Source organism: Pelodiscus sinensis, chromosome 24 (genome assembly GCF_052426305.1).
Source record: "Pelodiscus sinensis isolate ZL-2025 chromosome 24, ASM5242630v1, whole genome shotgun sequence".
Classification (NCBI taxonomy): domain Eukaryota; kingdom Metazoa; phylum Chordata; order Testudines; family Trionychidae; genus Pelodiscus; species Pelodiscus sinensis.
This window is the reverse complement of record NC_143075.1, coordinates 3,405,330-3,427,630: the sequence shown is the minus strand read 5'-3', so window position 1 is coordinate 3,427,630 and position 22,301 is coordinate 3,405,330.

Here is a 22,301-nt window from a genome sequence, read left to right as displayed (position 1 = left end):
GTGTATGAATTTAGTGCTAGTGAAAGGTGCCAGATTGACAGCCTGGGAGAAACAAGCCCTCTGTTTCTCTGCACAGCATGAAGGATATGGGGAATGGCAGTTGGAACATGTAGCTTTGTGGTACTCAGAGATTGCCTGAGGCTTCAGAAGTTGGGGGAGACATTGCCACACACAAAACACCCTGAAAGGGGGCTGCTGGAGTAGGGGTAGGGAGCAGCTACAGATTTCAAGAGAACTGCTTTTAGAGTAGTAACCCGATTACTACCAAAAAGAAAAAAAAATTTACTACTAGCAATAGAGGCATCAAACTGCTTTGTTGCTAAATAACTGTTTCACAGTTTAAAACAATGAGAAGTCTTGTGGCACATTAGGCCGTGTCGACACTAGGAAACTATTTTGCAAACTAAATTCAATTTATCAGAGGGGTAGCCGTGTTAGTCTGAATCTGCATAAACAAAGACAAGTCCTGTGGCACCTTACCAACTAACAGATTTATTGGAACATAAGATTTCATGGGCAAAGACCTACTTCATCAGACGCATCTGACGAAGTGGGTCTTTGCCCATGAAAGCTTATCATAGAACCATGGACCTGGAAGAGACCTCAGGAGTCATCAAGTCCAGCCCCCAGCCCTAGACAGGACCAATCCCAACTAAATCAACCCGGCCAGGGCTTTGTCAAGCCGAGACTTAAAAATCTCTAGGGATGGAGACTCCACTACGTCCCTAGGGAACCCATCCCAGTGCTTCACCACTCTCCTAGTTTGTCCTAGTATCCAAACTGGACCTCTTCCACCGCAACTTGAGACCATTGTTCCTTGTTCTGCCATCCGTGACTACTGAGAACAGCCTTTCTCCAGCCTCTTTGGAACCTCCCTTCAGGAAACTGAAGGCTGCTATTGCTTATGTGCCAATAAATCTGTTAGTCTATAAGGTGCCACAGGACTTCTCATTGTTTATGTAAATTCAACTTAATAACTCCCAAGTTAACAAATTTGAAAGTGTCCTTACTACAGAGAAGCCTCGAAATCAGCCCAAGGCAGGTTCCGTTAATGTGGATGGTTACCTCGACTTAGAGCCCCAGGAAGCACTGGGGAGTAATTATTTTCGAAATAGCTGGACCGGAGCGTCCACATGTCAGCTATTTCGAAATCACCATTAGCGATATTCCTGATGAAAAGCAGGAGCACAGATTTCAGATTAAGTAGACCGTTATTTCTAAAGAACGGTGTCGATGGTGGGGATGTGTAACCCACACAGCTAGAAGGTATAGGTCATTCTGCCATGGAGTGACACTTAGACCACTTACAGTGGGAGATAAGAATGAGGGAGTTGAGAGCTAGCTGGCTTTATAGCTTAAGCTGTAGAGGCTCCTACACTAAGGCTACATTTACACCACAAGGTTTTTGCGCGAAAACCCACAGAGCATCCACATCTGAAACATGTTTTTGCACTAGAAAATCTACAGTCAATCGGCAGAACAGAGGGCTTTTTGCAGTATAGGTAAACCTCCTTCTATGAGGCATAACTCCTTTTTGCTCTACAGCTCTTGCGCAAAAAGGCAGGTGTGGATGCTCTGCAGGGGTTTCTTGTGCAAATAGAGCCTATTGCAAAAAGCAGAGATGCCCTGATGGCCATTCTCAGAATGGCCATCAGAGCTTTCTTGTGCAAGAGCGTCCATGCAGTGTGGACACTCTCTTGTGCAAAAGCACATGGCTTTTGCGATGCGCTTTGAGGTCTGGATGCACTTTTGCGCAAGCAAGTTTTGTGCACAAACTCTTCCGCAAAAAGGCTTCTTGCACAAAAACCCTGCAGTGTAGACAAAGCTTAAGCTCCAGAGGTCCCAGGTTCAAATCTGCCTGCCAGTGGTTACAGCTGCTCTGCTTATAAATTTGACCTAAGGGAGGTTTTTTCAAGATAAAGCTCTAGTGTGGGGCTAAGAGTTCTCATTATACTTGGATGAGATGCAGAGAAATGAGCCGGTTTACTCCACTTCCTGCAACTCTGTGACAGTGTTAGGGATAGAAACAAGGAAACCAGCTTTCTAATCCTCTGCAGACTGGAATGTATTCCAGTTTTGAAATGAAGTCCTAGAGTAGACCAGGCTTAGAGACTAACAAAACTATATTATACAATGTAATATCATGAGCTTTCATCGGTAAGACTCTCTGCAGATGAGTTGGAGTGGAAATAGCAGAAACCAAGGGATATATTACAGGCAAAGAAGTAAAAGAAACATTTTAACCTACCTGGTCACTCAATCATGGATTTAAAAGTAGCCATTCTTCTACAGTTCTGCTACCAATTACAGAGAGAGACTGCAGAACTGAAAATCATCTATAAATTTGATACTGTTGCCCTGGTCTTGAATAAAGACATTAACTGGCTATTGTACTACAAAGCCAATTTCCTCTGTCTCTAACATCCACATTTTCACATCAAAAGCTGTTAACGGGAGACGACAGCCCACTTACCTACCTTTATTAACACAGGTCCTACAAGGGACATGTACTTCTTTTGCTGTTATATCTATCTCTTGCTTTCTGTTATTTCCACTCCAATTTGTCTGATGAACTGGGTCCTACCCATGATACTATATATTTTTGTTAGCCTCTAAAGTGCCACAGGACTACTCGCTGCTTTTAAAGATTCAGACTAACACAGCTACCCCTCTGAGATTGTTACCCCCTTATGTAAACAGAAGAATCCCTGAAACTTTAGCTCAAAAATCTAAGAAAAACTAGTTCAAAATTTGGACAAAGGGTTTAAAGAATTTTGTTTCCCTGTTACAGGTAGAACATCTCTAGTCCAGCACCTTTGGGACATGACTGGTGCCGAACCACAGAATTTGCAGAACCAAGAAAGGTCAAGAGAGGTCAAAATGTGCTGAACCACAGGAGGTCAATTTTGTCTAGCATCATCATCAACACTTCCACTGCTTGCTGGGCTCTTAGGGTATGTCTAGACTACAGGGTTTTGTTGACAGAAGTTTTGTCGACAGATACTGTTGACAAAGCTTCTGTCAACAAAGAGCGTCTAGACTACATCCAGTTCTGTCGACAAAGCAAGCCACTTTGTCGACATAACAGTGTGGATGCGAAGGACAGTGTAGATGCAATAATGCCTTCTATCGACAGAACTCTGTCAACAAAAGGTGTTATTCCTCGTAGAATGACGTTTACATACGTCGACAAAACTGCTGAGTTTTGTCTACATTATGTCGACATAACTCAAAGGCAGTGTGGACGCAGGTATAGTTTTGTCGACAAAAGTCCACTTTTGTCGACAAAACCCTGTAGTCTAGACACACCCTTCGAGACATTGAGGGGTAAATTATAGCTAAATCACAGCACAGAACACTGAGAGCCAGGCCTGGTGGCTGTAAACAAACTTTATGGGACTGTGGGAAACTTGGCCACACTCATAACAAGTGGTCTTGCCATCAGACCACACTTTTCACGTTCTACATGATAATGGCACTTAGCAAGCCTTCTCTGCTCACTTATAAAATTAGCTCTATACAGAACCAGTCCTTCTCAGTGGATGCCTCAGTGAACCATAGATCAGCAATGGCTTTCCCAATGGAGTCCTGAGGAAAAAGTCTCCTACTTTCTTTTACCATTTCCTAGGCAGAACAGAAGATAGGTCATCCGTCCTCTCTCACTGGTGCTTAGTCCAAAAATAAACATCCACAAAACACACCAGAAGAGCAAGCCAAAGCCTAAATTATGCCTTCCAGATTCATTCACTAGCTACAAAATGCTTTTATTTTTGCACCCTGCTATCCCATAATTGATATTGGATACCTCTCAGAATGAGCCTGATTTAAATGTACAAATGTTTCTCCTTCTCCTGATACCCTGCTGGCTGCGAGACACCTAATTAACGGCAGAGCTTTCAAAGTCTCCCTAACAAATGCATCTCTGTGTTTCTTAGTGCGGGGACTCTCATTACTGAGTCTGTGCTTTGTGATTATTTATACCCCTTCTATAATTAAAAATTCTGAAAGCTAATTACAATTATCCATCAGTTTTTCAACATGCCAGGACTGGAGATTTTATTCTTTGGTGCCATTGTTCACGTTCCTCCCATTATTTTTTCTCCTCCCTCCCCCAATTCTAGTCTCTCTTTTGCTTACATTCTACCTTTCCATTCTCAACAGGGTAGCACTTTGGGGCTTTGTCCTTATTAGCTTTTTGCCTAGTTCCTCTGGTTCAGTGTTGCACGCACTGAGGTTTGTTTTCATATTTGAAAGGAAAAGAAACCAGAGTCATTATTTCTAACGCTTTAGAAAGTCAAGTCCCCATCCAGGGCATCAACAGCCTGTGCTAATGCAACCTGCAGGTGAGGCCCTGAAGAACCACATACTGCGAAAATGTAAAAGTTTTCTGAGTAACATCAACTCATCCCCCTTGCACATACGCCTTCACTTTGGACCCATTACTTCTGTTATTATGACAACCTGAATGTTGCAGGCCGTGTTGTAGCCCTGGTGGCCCCAGGATATTACAGACACCAGGTGGATGAGGTAATATCTTTTATTGAACCAGCCTCTGTGACTGAGACAGAGAACACTGTGGAAACTCAATAGCTTTTCTCTCTCACGGACAGAAGCTGGTCCAGCCATATTCCCTGACTGGCACGTCTGTGACTTGGCATTTAAGGGAGAATTCAGACATTTTCTTCTTTTCTCCCTCCTTTTTTGTTTTCATTTGTTAAGCAGGATAACATTAGAGGCTGGCGATGGTCCAGCTGGAAGAGTTATAACAGAAATACCTGTGGGTATGTCTACACTACCCTCCTAATTCGAACTAGGAGGGTAATGTAGGCATACCGCACTTGCAAATGAAGCCCGGGATTTGAATTTCCCGGGCTTCATTTGCATGAAGCCGGCCGGCGCCATTTTTAAATGCTGGCTAGTTCGAACCCCGTGCCATGCGGCTACACGCGGCACGGAGTAGCTAGTTCGGATTAGGCTTCCTAATCCGAACTAGCTACTCCGTGCCGCGTGTAGCCGCGCGGCACGGGGTTCGAACTGCCGGCATTTAAAAATGGTGCTGGCCGGCTTCATGCAAATGAAGCCCGGGAAATTCAAATCCCGGGCTTCATTTGCAAGTGCGGTATGCCTACATTACCCTCCTAGTTCGAATTAGGAGGGTAGTGTAGACATACCCTGTATGAGCATCTTTTGCAAATGAGAGGCAATGCAGCTGTCCAATAACAATAATTCAAGTGACAGTCGATGTGTAGCTTAGATTGGTCCTCCCACCATTTCCCCTGTGGTGGCGAAGGAATGCCCAAGAGCTATATGGAATTAAAAAGGAGGCCTATGTCAGCAGTAGAAGCCATAAAATAAAGGATGGTTACCATGGGGACGAGAGCCCTGCTGAACTGGAGAGAGGGAAGGCTGGAGTGGGGGCAGAGGAGGTGAGTAAAAGAAGGGAAGGGATGTACCAAACAGTATTTTAGTTCATTCTAAACTTTGCTTTTAATTGGAAGGGCAGCCTGAGCAGTCTCTTTTTGCTCTGACCGCTTCTTTACTATCTTCCGTGGATTCTGTTCATCCCTGGCAAATGGAGTGGGAGACTTGTGAGGTTTTGTTTGAGAAAAGGATGATGGAGTCTCTTGAAAAGAAGGCCAGGAGAAATCTGTGTGCCTGGAAAAGCATTGTTTCTCTTATTCAGCAGCTCACCAAGGGGGTGTCTACACAGCAAATTGATTTCGGAATAACAGCTGTAATTCCGAAATAACTATGCGAGCATCTACACAGCAATTCCATTAGTTCAAAATCACAGCTTATTCTGACTTCTGTAAACCTCATTCTAAGAAGAATAATGCCTGTTCCAAAATAGCTATTTTGAAATAAGGTGTGTAGACACTCCACTTCTGCTATTTCAAAATAGCCCTTCACCAGGGCCATTCTGAGTGATTACTCTTGGGGCTCTAAATCGAGATAGCACGTCTACGTTAGTGAAGCCAGCCTCGGACTAATTTTGAGGCTTCCCTACAGTGTAGCTGTGCTATTTTGAAAGAAGCTATTTCAGAATAACTATTCCGGAAAAGCTTGTTCTGAAATAACTATACAGTGTAGCTGTAGCAGAAAACACCTGTACTGTTCACACGCATGATGTCACGCTCCCATCTCTGTATTCCTTCTTGTTCTGTTTTCTTTCCTCTTCAGCATCTGAGGAAGTGAGTTGTATCTCACACAAGCGTATGCCCTAACACTCTAATAAACAGCGGAAGTTGTTGCGTGTCATTGTTTCAAACAGTAAGAAGTCATAGAACTTCTCCTGTTGTGTGACGAATGAGGGAGCATGAAAAATTATTTTAGATCAGAACAATATCCCATATACTGGATAAATCTGGAGTCATAATCTTAATATGAACATCTTTAAATATCCTTACTAATGGGCTCATCCTTTAATTTCCTGAAGCAATGACAGTTTCACCAGATTGTATATCAACCCCAAGATGGGATCTGTCACTAGATGGCTGAATTATATTTCATTCTTTATTTTTATCAGCCCCATTGATTTATTTATTACATTTTAAAGTCTCAGCTGTCTCCTGTCCTGTCTGTACTTTGCTTTTCTCAGAGGAGAAATACGACTATTTATAAACTCACTTTCCCAGTGTCCCCATAATTTTATCCAATGTCTGAAGTTTAATTTTGAACGAAACTTCATAGATAAAGGTTTATTCATGCCATGGTCCACGAAGGCCTCGGCAGTCCCTGGAGAACAATCTCTGCTTCTAAAGGACTTTCCCTCAGACTCATTTTTGAAGAACATAGTACAATTGTCACACGGGGTGGCCCGTGAGCTGAGGCAGACTAGGCGGTTGCCTAGGGCGCCCAATGATGGCGTCACGGCCATTGACGGTCAAGCAGGTGGGGCGCCGATCGCGCCTTCCGCCTAGGGCGCCAGCTGCCGCAGCCGGCCTCAGGCCGCTCCTGTTGTCACATCCAAATGGCAGGGGTAACCCACGTACAGGGCCCAGTCCCGGTGTGATCTCACTGCATTTTTAAATGACAGCAGTGAGATCGCAATCTGCCTGTGGGCTGAGAACTAATGCTGGCTGGGACTCATATTTCATATGAATTAATCTTACCACTAACTATCAGTTGTACTGGCCCCCTGTGGCTTTCCAGGCATCACACGGGCCTTGCACTTTTCCTGTGTGTGTTACTTCATTTGGCTTAGAACTCAGCTCGGAAGGAGCGCATCCCTGACACAGTGTCTGTCTCTGGCTGTGGTACCAAGAGTCAGAAACGCACGCCGCCAGAGGGCGAGTCCTAAAACTGCATCCCCTTACCTCGTAGGTATCTAAATCCACAGTACGCCCACACCTTGAATCCTGCCTACAGACGTGGTCGCCTCATCTCGAAAAAGATCTCTGAGCCTTGGAAAAGGCTCAGAAAAAGGCAACAAAAAGGATGAAGGGTTTGGAACGGGTGCTTTATGAAGAGAGATTAAAAAACGTGGGACTTATCCACTTAGAAAAGAGGAGATACAGGGGTGGGGTGGATAGGATAGAGGTCTATAAAATAATGACCGGAATGGAGAAAGTGAATAAGGAAAAGTCTTTTCTTTGTTCCCATAGCACAAGAACTAGGGGGTCACCAAATGAAATGAATAAGGAGCAGATTTAAAACAAACAAAAGGAAGTTTTTCTTCATGCAGCACACGGTCAACCTGTGGAACTCCTTGCCAGAGGAGATTGTGAAGAACAGGACTTGAACAGGGTTAAAAAAACCAGCAAGATAAAGTCATGGAGGATAGGTCCAGAAATGCTTATTAGCCAGGATGGGTAGGGATGGCGTCCCTAGCCTCTGTTTGTCAGAGACTGGAAATGGGCGACAGGGGAGGGATCCCTTGATGATTCCCTGTTCTGTTTGCTCTCTCTGGGGCACCTGTTGTTAGACACTGGGCTAGATGGACCTTTGGTCTGACCCATAAGTATGGCCAGTCTTATGTTCTCCTAGCCCACATCCTCCACTGCCGGAGCTCCTGATGGAGATCTTTATTTAATATCGAGGGCTCAGATGTTCCTTGCTGAACTGGGAAGCAATTGCACCACAAATTGGAGCAACTTCCAGCTAATTCTTGAGCAGGCCCCAGCTACTTTGTCAGGTGCCTGGCTGGCTCCGGGGCCCTGGCTGAGCTGGGGTATGAGACATTCATGACCATGCCCTACCATAGCCAGACACCCTGTCATCCAGGGTCTGCAGCCTTGTTGGGTGGGATGCCAGGCAGGGCTGTTTAGGGATGTAAATCACTTGTGGTCATTAATGGTCGCCCTGGGCTTTCAGCAAGCTTCAGGATGTTTGGGTACGTCTAGACAACAGGCTTTTGTCGACAGAAGCTTTGTCAATAGATACTGTTGACAAAGCTTCTGTCGACAAAGAGTGTCTAGCCTACATTCAGTTCTGTCGACAAAGCAAGCTGCTTTGTCAACATGACAGTGTAGATGCAAAGGGCAGTGTAGATGCAATAACACCTTCTGTTGACAGAACTCTGTCGACAAAAGGCGTTATTCCTCGTAAAATGAGGTTTACAGCTGTTGACAATACTGCTGCGTTCTGTCGACGTTATGTTGACAGAACTCGGCGGTAGTGTAGATGCAGGTATAGTTTTGTCGACAAAACCCTGTAATCTAGACACACCCTCAGGGTGTCAGCGGGCTGGCCACTTGGCTAATTGCATTCCATGGAGCTGATTTTTTCCGCCACTCTGTTAGCTCCATCAGCCTCCCTCGATTTCTGAGCCACGCCCCGTGTGGCGTCCCCGTCAGCTGTTGCACCTCACCCCAGAGGACACTGCCTGTCAGAACTGCCCAAATTCTGCATTTCTTATTCGCCTCCTTTCCCTGGCACCACCGCCTACGGCTGGAATTTCGGGAGGCAACAAGGGAGAGGCAGGATCTTGTACTGGACTGACTTCCTTTGGAATGGGCTAGAATTGTCACAAGCACCTCGGGGATGGAGGAGTCTGAGCAGAAGTTGTGCACTGAAGTCCAACCGCACGGGCTTCATCCTGAATAAAAATTAAATCAAGGCTTTGGGATCTGAGCCATTCTACATGTGAGAGATGATTGAGCCATCTGGAGTGTTCAGCCATACTGGGCTGGATAAATCCCCTCCTTTACCCCGTTCCTCTCCTCTCCTAGATTCCAGGGATCTCTATGTCCCTTTGGATCCGTGGATATCCACTTTCTATCCACAGATGTGGCTGCGGATACCCACGGCTCATTTTTGCGGCTGTGGATGCGGCTACAAGTTTTGTATCTCGGACCTTGCACATTTGCAGACAGCCGCTTTGTATCCGCATCCAGGGATGTCAGTGTGGGCATCTGCGGATGTCCGTGGCTCATTTTTTTGCAGGTGCAGATACAGATTTTGTATCTCCATGGGGCTCTGTCTCCATCCCGTGCATCTGTAAATATCTCATAACCTCTGCAGCAGGGGTGGTGGGCATGTTAGGCAGGGGAAGGCACCGCCTTCCGAAACGGCCAGCCTGGCCCCACCCCGACTCCGCCTCCAGAATGTCTACTGTAGGCGCACTGAGGGCAGAGGATTGCTGCCCCCAGCGCCTGTCCTCTCTGTGCGCTTGGGCTGGGGAAGCTGGAGCCGCCTGCTGCCCGACGTCCCCGTGGTACTCAAGGCCTTGGCTCCCATGTGGGGTGGGGCCTAGGCAGAAGAGGCAGGGCTGAGATCTCAGCTGATCTGATGCTGTTAAATAAACTGGATGTCATCTGCAAACCACATGTGCTTCTTCAAGGTCCAGTGGCTTTCAGGGCCTTGCACAGTTGGGCATGAATAGGAACTGCCTGAAAACATTGGCACCCTCCACCCACCCCCAGTTGGGGGGCTACTCTTAGTGGAGAGAGAGAATGACACAGCGCCTTGCAGGAGTTCGCCGGGGGCCGTATGTCCCCATGCGCAGCATTGCAAGCGTCTCCTGCGACGCAGCCGGTGCCAGACTTAATACACTTACTGAATTTTGCACAGACTACACCAGTCACTAGAGAGGGGGTGGTTCTGTCATTGCTCTGAGGCAATCATGGTGATGTATGTGTCCTCACAGTCGATAGGGAAAAATTAGAGTGCCCTAATCCAAACTGGTCAGCCAACAATAAGGCACTGCACTATGCTGGGGAGAAAATTAGCCATTTATTGGAGCACAGAAGTTTGGAGTCATACTTAAAGCAGTGTGGCATTCCCATACATTAAAGAAATGAACGTGTGGAAGGTAACATTCCGTGTATAAATCATTGATGTCGCCTATCGGCATCCTTCATGGAGGACTCCCGCCTGCAGTCACATGAGAAATGCCCTTGCTGAAAGCTGTCACTTGGAGTCCCTGCAAGCGGGTTCTCTCTGTGCAAAATGAACCCCGGGACATCCATCTATCGGGCCAGAATCCTGAATGGAGGCTTCAGCTCAGGTTCTGAATGGCTGGAAGAGATCTGCAGGCTGAGAACATTCTGGGTCTGAAAAACCTGCGTTGGGCAACACAGCGAAATAGCAGCAGCGGAGAGTCCACACTAGTGCTATTTCAAAAGAAGCGTTATTCTCCGAGGAAAGCCAGAGTACAGATTTCGAAATAACTGGCTTGGTAGTGTGGATGCTCCGCTTATTATTTTGAAACTAGCCAATTAGTCCATCATAAGACGGGATTTTCAGGTCTCTCCTCCACGTCGGTCTTCTCTCCTGAGCCTCCGTCTCTCTCTCTCTCTCTCTCCCCTCCTACTGCCTCCCCACCCACCCCGCTCTCAGCTCTCCTCTGCCTCCTGCCTCTCTCTTTCTCTTCTCCTCCCCCTCTTGCCTCTCACTCGGGGGACCACGGAGCCCAAACGGTCGCTTGCACTGCTTGCTCCCATGCGGCAGCCCGGCTGAGCAGAAGTCAACCGAGCACCACGACGGGAGGCAACAACGCCCCCTAGAGGCAACTTATAACATTACAGCGTTACAGAGTCACAGACATTGGGCTACTATATATATGATATGGGGGGCTATTTTGAAATCATTCCCTAATGTCAACCAGGGCATAAAGTAGCATCTCTTGGCCAACTCAGGCCCTGGACTTCTAATCAAACATATCATGCTGTCAGTGGTGGGTCGGTGGGAAGGATGGCTCAGTGGTTTGAGCATTGGCCTACTAAACCCAGGCGTGTGAGCTCAGTCCGACCAGTTAGGGATCTGGGGCAAATCTGTCAGGGATAATACTTAGTCCTGCCATGAGTGCAGGGGACTGGACTCAAAGACCTCTCAAGGTCCCTTGCAGTTCTATGAGATGGGTATATCTCCATATATTATATTAAATCACCATCTCACCCATCTACCCCAGATGGAGAGGAGTGTTTCTCTGCAGGACAGGATCCATCCACTCCTGGGGGAAAAGGCCAATAACTGAATTAGATTGTCGGTCTTTCATGAGCCTGCATCTCTTTGTGGCCACGCAGAGCTCATGCCACGTGCTTTCTCCCCACATTCGGCACACTACCTGCATGAAAGACTTTTTGGCGCTGCTGTTGGCTAGGAATTCAGAGCTTCACAGTCAGCTGGGCTGCAGCTGTGTTTATCTTCCTCCAGAAACTGAAAGCTCCCCCCAGGCTTTCTAGGGATATGTTCTCATCATGTCACCATGGTGCAAGGAGAACTGATGTGCATCAAGGTGGGAATAGATACAAGGCCGTCTTTGTTTTCTCTCCCCTCTAGCTGAAATCACAGCGTACTCACACAGGAGCCATCGCTCGGGAAAACAGACTTGTGCCACTTTTTGTGTTCAGGTGTAAATTCCTACAAGGGGCTAATAGCGTCATTACATCCCGGCCAGAGAGTGCATGACGTTCGCCAGACGGAGGCGGTCCTCCACCTGTGTGTCACTGCAATTGTGGGAAACTCCCTGCTGAGCTGACTTCTTTAGAGCAACTCTTACTGCAGCTGAGCAAGGCTGGGGTGTAGGGAAGGGCTCCTGTTCTGACAGCCTGAAAGCAGGTGCGACAGAGAAGTCATTAGGGGCGCTGCATGCTCATGGGTCCCTCTACTCCAGGTGCTCACCCCATGTTAATCCTGGCCAAGCCCCCCTGACAGAGGGCTCAGTTGGTCCCTCTTTCAGAGTCATTCCATGTCTGAAGCGGCTCCCTCCAGAACAATCTCTCTCAGCTCCTACGATTAGTGAAACAAATGTGCAGGATCTCAGAGACTCTCTTTTCAGCCCCCTTGGGGCTGCGGATGAGCTCTGAATATGAAAGTAGGAATGATGAGCACATGTTCCTCCCAATTAGTTGCAAATCAGATAAATAATTCCAGCGCGTGTCAGGGGGAGAAGATCTCTTTAACAGTCTCTTTTTTCTTGTTTGATGTAAAGCAAAATTTTTTCCAGTTGATTCTGCAGCTTTTTCTACCCTCCCCTGTCTCTCCACACTATTTCTCAGGAATCTCTTGTTTGTTTGTCTATATCAAGGGTGGGCAATAAAATGGCAGCAGTTCTCCAGTCGTAGCCCCCTGCAGGCCATGCTATTTATCTGCACCTGGTGATCGCAGCTCCCATTGGCTGCAGATCGACATTCCTAGCCAATGGGAGCAGCAGGAAGTGGCGCAGATTAGGACACAGCTTCCCACACCTCCCATTGTCCGGGAACGTCAATCCACGGCTAATGGGAGCTGCGATCATGCGTATCTGTGGATGCGCAGGTAAATATAGCAGTGGGGGCCCACCGGGGTTAACCGTAGCAGACTGGATCCGGCCCATAGGCAGGCTTTTTCCCACCCCGGTCAACATAAACATTCAAGGCTTATGTTGCCATTCTGAAATGACCCATTGGAGAGGGAAATCAACAGTGAGATTTGCCCTGGGAGGCACTTAGCCAAAGCAACATGGCTTACATCCAGGCCTAACACCAGCAAACAAAGCAGCAGCCCAGACGTTCATGGCCCCTCTAGGTTGTTTTTGTTTGCTCGGGATTTTTTTCCTCCGTCACTTTGGATGTCTTGATTTTCCAAAGGGCACAGTGACGATATTCCCTGGAGGGAGAGGTAAGTGAAGACTAAGATAATTATCACTGTTAATTAACAAACATGCACTGAAACAGCATCTCCAGGCCCCATTGTGCTACACTGTTAATATCATACATGCCAAGCCCTGCCCCCAAAGAGCTTCTCACCTAAGGGGTAAGATGTAGCAGATGGGCTGAAGCAACCACATTGGGACCAGAGGGAGGAGGGTAACAAAACCAGCGCAGTGCTGAGTTCGCTATCTGTGTGCACGGTTCAGAGCCAGTCGGAGGCAGGGGTCAGAGGCTACGTCTACACAGCAACACTATTTCGAAATCACGGACGTTATTTTGAAATGACATAATCCGCGTCTACACAGCTGGCAGTTATTCTGGCATAATGTCCAAATACGGTCGTGCTAGAGGACTTCTTAGTCCGACTCCTGTAACCCTCACTGTATAAGGAGTAAGGGCAGTCAGAGGAGAAGGGCTCTGTTTCAAAATAAATGCTGTGTAGACAGCACCAAACCTCAAAATAAGCGATGCAATTGAGGGAGATCAATTTGCGTAGCTCATTTTGCGTTATGCCCTGCTGTATAGACATGCCCAGAAGGTGCTCCTTGCATGGCTCTTATTTAATTAAACTTTCACCTTGAGCCTCAGTACCCACTGTGGCTATGGGATGGCTTGAGATTTTTACACTGAAGCAACTTCTCCGCAAGGGGCTCTTGGTGACACAAGTCATGGAGATAGGCAGCAATGTCTTGTGATCCGCTGGGCATATGACCAACAGTCGTCACTTCTCTCTGTCCCAGCCTGGGACACCATCTCTTTGGGCCATGCAGGGGAGCCAAAGAGACTCCCTTGGCATCCGCTCTAGTGCAGCTTCTAGGATGCCCAGGGACGGAGGGCTACTCACTGCATAGAACTACTCTTCCTGAGGGAGGCTCTGAGTTTTCATAGGCCATCCATGCTGGGCACAGGGAAGTGGATGCGCATGTCACCAGGCGGGCAGAGCAGGGTGCAGAAATAAAAAACACAGGTTGCATGTGAACACAATGGCTGTGTGTGTGTGTGTCTCTCTCTCTCTCTCTCACACACACACACACACACACACACACACACACACACACACACACACACACAGAATTATGGTTGTGGTTAGATTTTGCAGAGCCTACCACATGAGGCTTGGAAGGGACCTTAGGAGGTCATCTCATCCCACCCTCTGCTCGATGATGGACCATCCCCAGCTACATCATCCCCACCTGGGCTTTGTCTCCTGCCCATGTTTTGGGGGAGAATAGTAGCATCACGATGCAGCTTCACCCAGGGATGTTCACACTTTTGCGTCCTCCCTAAGGAGATGGATCGAGAGCCTGGGTTTTGGAGGCTAGTTTCCATCTTTACCCCTGGCCCCCTGTTATGATTATGAGGGTTAGCCAGCAGCCTGGGGACTAAGAGTTTAACTACACCTAGCCAGGTGGTGTGGCCAATAGGAATGTAGATAGGAATTTCAAACTGGGACAAAGGAATTTGGTTTTTTTTCCTCCTTTGTCTCTCTCTGTGAGTTCCTCTGCAACTACAGAGAGAGGCAGACAGACAGACATGCCTCTCTCCCCAAGAAACAATTCTTCACTTTCTATAAGTAGGGTAAAGTTTAGATAAATCCATTAGGTTTTATTGTTTTAAGGTTTGGGTATGGGATCTGCTGTCTGTGCACGATTTAGGAAATGTTTTGGCTTGTCTTTGTAACTAAGTTCTAGGCCCCTGGAGTTTCTCCGTGAGTATATTTTGTTAGTATTATATCTAGTCACGAAGCTTGCAACAGAAATATTGTGGTAATAATAAAAGTTTTCTCTTCTCTTTTTATTAACCTAGCATTGGTTAATTGTGTGCCCTGATTTTTATTTTAGGGGTGAGATTTCCCAAATGATCTATCCCCTGATTTCATTATTAATATTTGGGTGGTGGCAGTGGAAGTTCTAGTCCCAAAATCTAGGGTTTTAAGATAAGGCTGGTAGACAAGGCTTTGGGGTACACTTGCTGGCCCCTACTTCTGCATTTATAGTGGCTGAGTGGGGCAGGAGCCATGACACACACTCCCCCCCCCCCAGGCACACCACGGACAGGACAATGCTCTCACCTTCCCTAGAATGGCTGTTGCGTTTTTCCAGGGGTCGCCCTCATCCTGGGGACACATCACCGTATGTCCCTGCGAAGATGAGCAGGTTACTCCTCTCCATGCTGGGGTGGGGCAGGCAAGACTTCCAGGTCACATATTCCCTGCTCTGCAGGTTGGTTCCTGAGCGTTTAGCTTGCAAGTGAGTCAGTAGAGGGGATGAAGTGCGCAGCTCTAGCTCCACTAGTCAGAGCAGGCCTACCAGGAGTGAGGTGATGGGCTGGTGTGTCTGCCATCTTGGTTTTCCTGAGAGCTCCTTGCTACCCAGGGCCCATGACACGACCTGTGCCTAGCTCCTGGCTTTGGGCTTAGAATGGGAAGGAGGCTAGTTTTCAGGTGTCATCACCTGGGGGAATAGCTGGCCTTTGAAAATCCCAGCCCAGGAGCACCTGGTCACCTGCAGAACACAGGCACCTGTTAGCGCTGGCCCATGCGCCAGAGCCTCAGAAGCAAGTATGTTCGTTTTCCCTGCGGCGTACCCAGTCCCCCGACTCAGTGCAGGTGAAGCTCTCCCGCCTCAGAGTGTCCCCGCCTCTGTCTTCTGTACTCGGCGTTCGGAGCTGCCCCACTCGCTGTCCCTGGCCTTGAACACCACAGTAATCAAGATCCGCAGCTGCAGAGCTGAGTGAATAAGGGAGGCGATCGCTCGCCAGTCTGTTAATTGGCTAGGATAGTCTGATCTGTTTATGAAGTGGTCACTCAAGGCCTCTGCTTTGGCGTCTGTTCCAGCAGCACCTGCGGCGAGGGCCTTCCGCTAGAGGAGCTCAGTGAACTGGTTGCTAGCCTGTGTTAATTGGCAACGGCCTTCTGGCCTTTTCATGCTGCAGCCCAAGAAGATTCCTTTGCTTTGACTCCTGGCTCCAGATAGCTGACGGCTAGTGCATCTTGTTTGCTCTGGGGGAACCAGCTCTCATGGCTCAATCAGAGGGAAGCCAGGCCGCCGTCCAAACCCTTCCATGCCCGTAGGGGGCTGCTCAGCTTCTCTGAGGATACAAAGAGCATGCTGATTCTGCAAATGAATCGCCGTGGTGCTGCACAGAACATTTCCAGTTCATTTCCCTGCATTATCCTTGGTGGGTGGATAAACAGAAAGCAACGAGTGCACTCTTGGTTTTGTTTTAATTGGGTTTTGCTGTGTTGTTAATTAGTAAAAGGAGGATCAGACTCAAGCTCTCGTGTAACCAGAGCCCTCTCTGCAATTTGTTTACCCTTCGATTGAAAGTGTGTCAGTTTGCATTGCAACTCATTTCCCCCTTCCAAAAATGCACTCCCTGTTTTAATTTCAACAGCTTTATTTTTAAAAGGCTGCTAACCACATCAATGCTAGCACGATTGTGCTAGAAACCTCTGAACTGAGGACCCAATTTTTATTCTAACCTCTTAGTTAGCTTTCACTGCTCTTGTGGATTTGTCTTATGGTGCCAACAATGTCAATTTCAAGAAAGATGTGGAGACATTTGAGAAGGTTCAGAGAAGAGCAACAAAAATGATGCAAGGTCTAGAAACCATGACCCGTGAGGGAAGATTTGAAAGAACTGGATTGGTTTAGTTTGGAAAAGAGAAGACTGAGAAGGGGACATGATAGCCGTTTTCAGGTACCTAAAGGGATGTTATAAAGAGGAAGGAGAAAAATTGTTCTCCTTGGCCTCTGGGAATAGGACAAGAAGCAATGAGCTTAAACTGCAGCAAGGGAGGTTTAGGTTGGACATTAGGAAAAATTTCCTAACTGTCAGGGTGGTTAAACACTGGAATAAATTGCCCAGGGAGGTTGTGGAATCCCCATCTCTGGAGATGTTTAAGAGTAGGTTAGATAAATGTCTATCAGGGATGGTCTAGACAGTATTTGGTCCTGCCATGGGGGCAGGGGACTGGACTCGATGACCTCTCGAGGTCCCTTCCAGTCCTAGTATTCTATGATTCTATAGGTGGACAGAGTTACTACCCTGGTATACTTCCCTGTAAGTCTAGCCAACCAGCGTGGAGTCACTGATCAACATCAAAATCCTATCAGTCAGGGTGGTTAAACACTGGAATAAATTGCCTAGGGAGGTTGTGGAATCTCCATCTCTGGAGATATTTACGAGCAGGTTGGACAGATACCTGTCAGGGTGGTCTAGATGGAGCTTGATCCTGGGGGACTGGACTTGATGGCCTGTTGAGATCCATTCCAATCCTAGTGTTCTATGATTCTTTGATTCTATAGTTATCCCTGAAACAAACTGAAACCTGAATTTTATAATTGTGCTAACAAGGTGGCAATTTTCAGTGGTTAGAGCAGAGAAATGAGATTCAAGTTGCTCATGATTTCTGTTTTGTTCTAGCCATTGTGTGGCTTAGGACACATCACAACATCTCCCTGCAGTTGATCCATCACTCAGATGGAAAACTTATATTTACCACCTGCAAGGGAGTCTATTAGGTTAATTAACTGATGGATGTTTGAGAGCTTGACCTAGAAGGCAATTTAACAGTGTCAAGCATTTTCATTAGATAATCAACTGACAACTATATGCATCTGCTTGATGAACTCCAAGCCCTGCCCTGGAAGGAAAAGTTAAGTGTTCTGTTTCCAAAATTAATACATGGTGCACCTCTCTAGTCCGGCACTAACTAGTTCAGCAACATCTGTGGTCCAGCCTGGTTTTAGTTCACCAGATGTCCACTTATCATGGGTATGACCAAGTTTCCTGCAGTCACATAAAATTTGTTAACAGCACAGAACACTGAGCCAGGACTGGTGGCTGTAATTTAGCTCTAATTTACCCATAAATGTCTCTAAGCAGTGGAAGGGTTCGTAATCCTGCTAGACAATTTGGTTCGGAAAATTCTCTGGTTCGGCAATGACAGCTCCTGAGTGTGCCAGATTAGAGAGGTTCAACCTGTACCTAAAAGAAATAAGAAAAAAACAGTGACTGTGATAAACATTTCAGAAAGCTTCCAACCACAGTAGTGTCTTAAGACACTGTCTTCTGCCAGCTGACTAAAAAAATATTTGATTTTTCTCCTTATAGATCTGTCACTTGACTTGGCCAGTTTTGAGGTATTGACACAGGGAACCTCAATTTCAAAGCTATTAAAACCTCATTTGCACATCAAGCCCATGAGAAATGTGCAAACGTTTCTTTCTCTCTCCCATCCTCCACAAAAATAAATCCTCCAAAAGAGGAGAAGCGCATGAGAGAGCGGCCGTGCCAAGGAAGTAGCCGTTTATCTCTTTCTCTCTGCAGTGTCCTTCCAGGAGAGGGACATGCATGTTCCTTAGATGAACTGCAAGTCAGTAGCCATGGAGCATGAGCTGTGTTTAAACAAGACAAATGCCATTTACTGATAAAATATGCAAGCAGAGCTGGAGAGCCATGGTTATTTGTTTCAAACTTTCAGCTAGAAGACAGGATTGAGATGTCTGCAGCATGATGCAGTGAGCAGGACAATGGGTCCTCTAGACACCCCGACACAGAATGGGGGGTTCAATATTGGGAATCTGATCTGGAATTGCCCCTCCCCCCCATACTGTTAGGTTTGGCTTCAGGCTTGTCCGATTAGCATTCAGCATGGTGGCAAGATCGGGATGGGAGACAAGATCTTCCACAGAGACGCATACGAGCCCTGACCACGCTCCTGTTGTGGTTCAAAACCGAATCTAACAGACAACTGTAGATTCTCTGCAGGTTGAACCTCTCTAGTCCAGAACTCACTGATCTGGAAACATCATCTGGAATGATTGGAGTTAGCCAGATGTCCACTTTCCATGGGTGTGGCCAAATTTCCCACAGCTCCATAAAGCTTGTTTACAGCCCCCAGACTTGGCTTTCAATGTTCTGTGCTGTTATCGAACTCTAATTTACCCCAAAATGTCCTCTAACAGCCCAGCAAGCAGCAGAAGGGTTGGAGATGCTGCTAGACAATATTGACCACCCATGGTCCAGAAAATTCTCTGATTCAGCACCGGTCCGGTCCTGAGAGTGCAGGACTAGAGAGGTTCAACCTGTAGCTTGGTGCCAGCTATGGTCCTGATGTAACTTTCTTTGACGTCTTCGGGGGACTTTTCATTGACTTCAGTGGGAGCTGGATGAGTTCCTTTTGCCCTATGTTTGAGAGTCATCGGAATCGGGACACTGAGGCATGCCTTGTTTTTCTACCCCAGTTGTCCGTCAAGCGGCTTTTTGCTTTTTGATAACTCAGTAACGTTCTCATTAGCCAGAAGAAACTGCTCCATACTTATTTCATCTGAGTAAGAAGAGGAGGTTAGAGTGAGAGCAATCAGACAGATTTGACTTAAGTGCCTTTGAAAGGCCTGTGTTGTGGGTAGCAGCTGCCGGGGAGGATGTGCTCTCAATCTGGTTTCACTCTGCACATCTGTTTTCCCTTGGAGATTTTACATACAGACCATGTATTATCTATCTAATTTAGCTGCCTGTCTTCATAGAGGATAAAAATAAATCTTTAGCCTCTGAGCAGAAAAGCAAGCTTTAAGTACAGGTGACGAATGTAAGAAGCTTATTTTTCTTAACCCCTAATACCTGGTGCATGGTTATAACCAGACCTCAGTTCAAGCAAAAATGTTCCCTAGTTAGTTTATTAATACCGGTCAAACCTCTCTAGTCTGGCATTCTCAGAACCTGACCAATGTCAAACCAGAAAGTTTGCCAGACCACAAGGATTGTCTAGCAGCATTACCAACACCTACACTGCTTACTGGCCTCTTAGCAGACATTGAGAGGTAAACTAGATCTAAATAAAAGCAGAGAACACACTGAGAGCCAGGACTGGTGGCTGTAAATAAACTTTATGTGGCCGCGGGAAACTTGACTACACCATGATAAGTGGACATCAGCTAAATAAAATCATGCAGGACCACAGATGTTGCCAGACCAGAGACTGCCAGACTAGAGGGGTTCTACCTGTATTTCCAAAATATTCTGGGTTATTCATAGAGTGAGTCAACGTTTATACTTCTCTGCTCCATATTCTTACCTGGCATGAAAATAAAAATGAAGTCTCTAGGCCTTATACATTTTAGAGTTTGTCTGTCTGTCTGTCAGTGTGTTCAAGATCTCTTCTTAAATGGTAAGAGCTAGGACCACCAAATTCAGTATACAACTCTTATCATAACTTTAAACAACATAAGGGTTTGGTTGTCCCAGGAAAGTGGGATGTACCTGGAATGGGATTGCTTCTCTCAAAACCAAACGCAAATGAGACAGAAACACCAATTCAAGCACAGTTCACAAAAGTGACATACTATATGGAGATAGACCATCTCATGGAACTGGAAGGGACCTTGAGAGGTCATTGAGTCCAGTCCCCTGCCCTCACAGCGGGACCAAGTACCATGCCTGACAGATTTGCCCTGGATCCCTAAATGGCCCCCTTAAGGATTAAACTCACAACTCTCAGATTAGTAGCCTGATGCTCAAACCACTGAGCTACCCCTCCCTCCATAGTGAACGCACGCTGAAAGAGACTGAACCAAGATGAGCCAAAGAACCAGGAGGAACCTGGAATACAATGGGTTCTCAATACACCTTACAGAAAAAAGATAAAGCAGAGACATTTGAGTAGTGCTCTGTTTTGGCACAGCTAAATCAAAGCTTAAGATTTAAACATTAGAAGTAACTTTTGGACACCCCCAGATGCAAGCATTTGAGAGTTAAAAAGAGAAAGGTCAAAGAGAAACTGTTCAGGGGGATCCTTGGACAAAGAACGGAATACAGAGCATTAAATTGACATTGAGTTTAGTTACCAGAAAAGCTCCATTAAAAAGTGAGCTCTAGAAATGGAAAGGCACTATCCTCACACATTGAAAAGTTTCTAGGGTCCATGTACTCCAAAACTGGTAACAATCTGGTGACAGTAATAAGTGACACTTTGAGTTTATCTCCCCAATCTCTAAGCCTTATTCAGGCTGGCAGCCAGTTTTGTTTCACTGTCCTGACTATTGACTAATTTATGCCATCTGCTCAGCAAAATGCGGGGAGGGAGGGAGAGTCACTAGAAAACAATTGTTAGTGAGGTACTGAGGGAGCTGGGGAGAAAACTTGTCTGAACAAAGGCAAAGAAGTCACAAATAGCCTTATGCTCTACATCAGCACTGTACTACTTATGGCATCAGCTCTGTTCTATTTATGGACCAAACAAAGCCACTTCCTGTTAAACAGACATATTGATTCAGTTGCTTCCTGTGCACTGACAGCATTTGTCCACTAGGGGGCAATGCACCGGTACAAAAACACACGCTCCAGCAAGCATGAGCATTGTAGAAAAAATTAGTCCCTCGCTTCTATTTCCCAGCATATGCTAGATTGCGAGGCCTTTCCTTGCACTAGAAGTGGAGATTTGTATTTCAGCAAAATTACACTGCTGATGTGATTGAATAGAGTTACAGTTTAATATTTTTAGTCCTGATAACACTTTGTAGGACAAGTGCTTTCTAAACCTCACAGACCGAGTGTCTGGAGTGGCATTTTAAAAGGGAAAATTTCTACAAGATTCATTGCCGACACCAGTAAATGTCAAACATTTTATCAACTGTGTAAAGTGGCATGTTAGATGTCTCTTTCCCCCCCTAAAGCTTGATTAAAACTCAAAGTGCCTTTTTAATATTAATATTATTCTCTTCTATTTTCTGCTTGTTTGGTTATTTGGAATAGCAAGAAATAAAGGGAGCGCATCATTGGTAGCTTAGTGGAGTAGCTGTGCTCAGGAAGTAGAAGAGAAACTCTCCCCTGTAGGATATGCAAGGGAACAACCTTCATATATAGGAATACAATTAATATTTTTAACAGTTAAGGTCTGAGATGGCTGGTCTCATTATAATCAGTGGATGTGCATTGAGGCTAAACTGACTTTCATGCAATCTCTATAGGTCAAATTTTACAACCCTCACTCACAACGAGTAGTACTTACTTGCATGGGAAGAGCTATCAGACTCGTTCGCCAGGAGAATCATCCCAGCATTGATCTAGCACAACTTCAGCTCCATCAGTGGTAGTAACACAGGCTGGTGTGAACAATTCATGCATCACAACTGCCATTTTATCTGCCATGGTATCTTCTGACCCTTCTCTGAGCATGGCTAGAGGAGAAGGTGATAGAAATATCAACCTCTCTTCTATATCTTC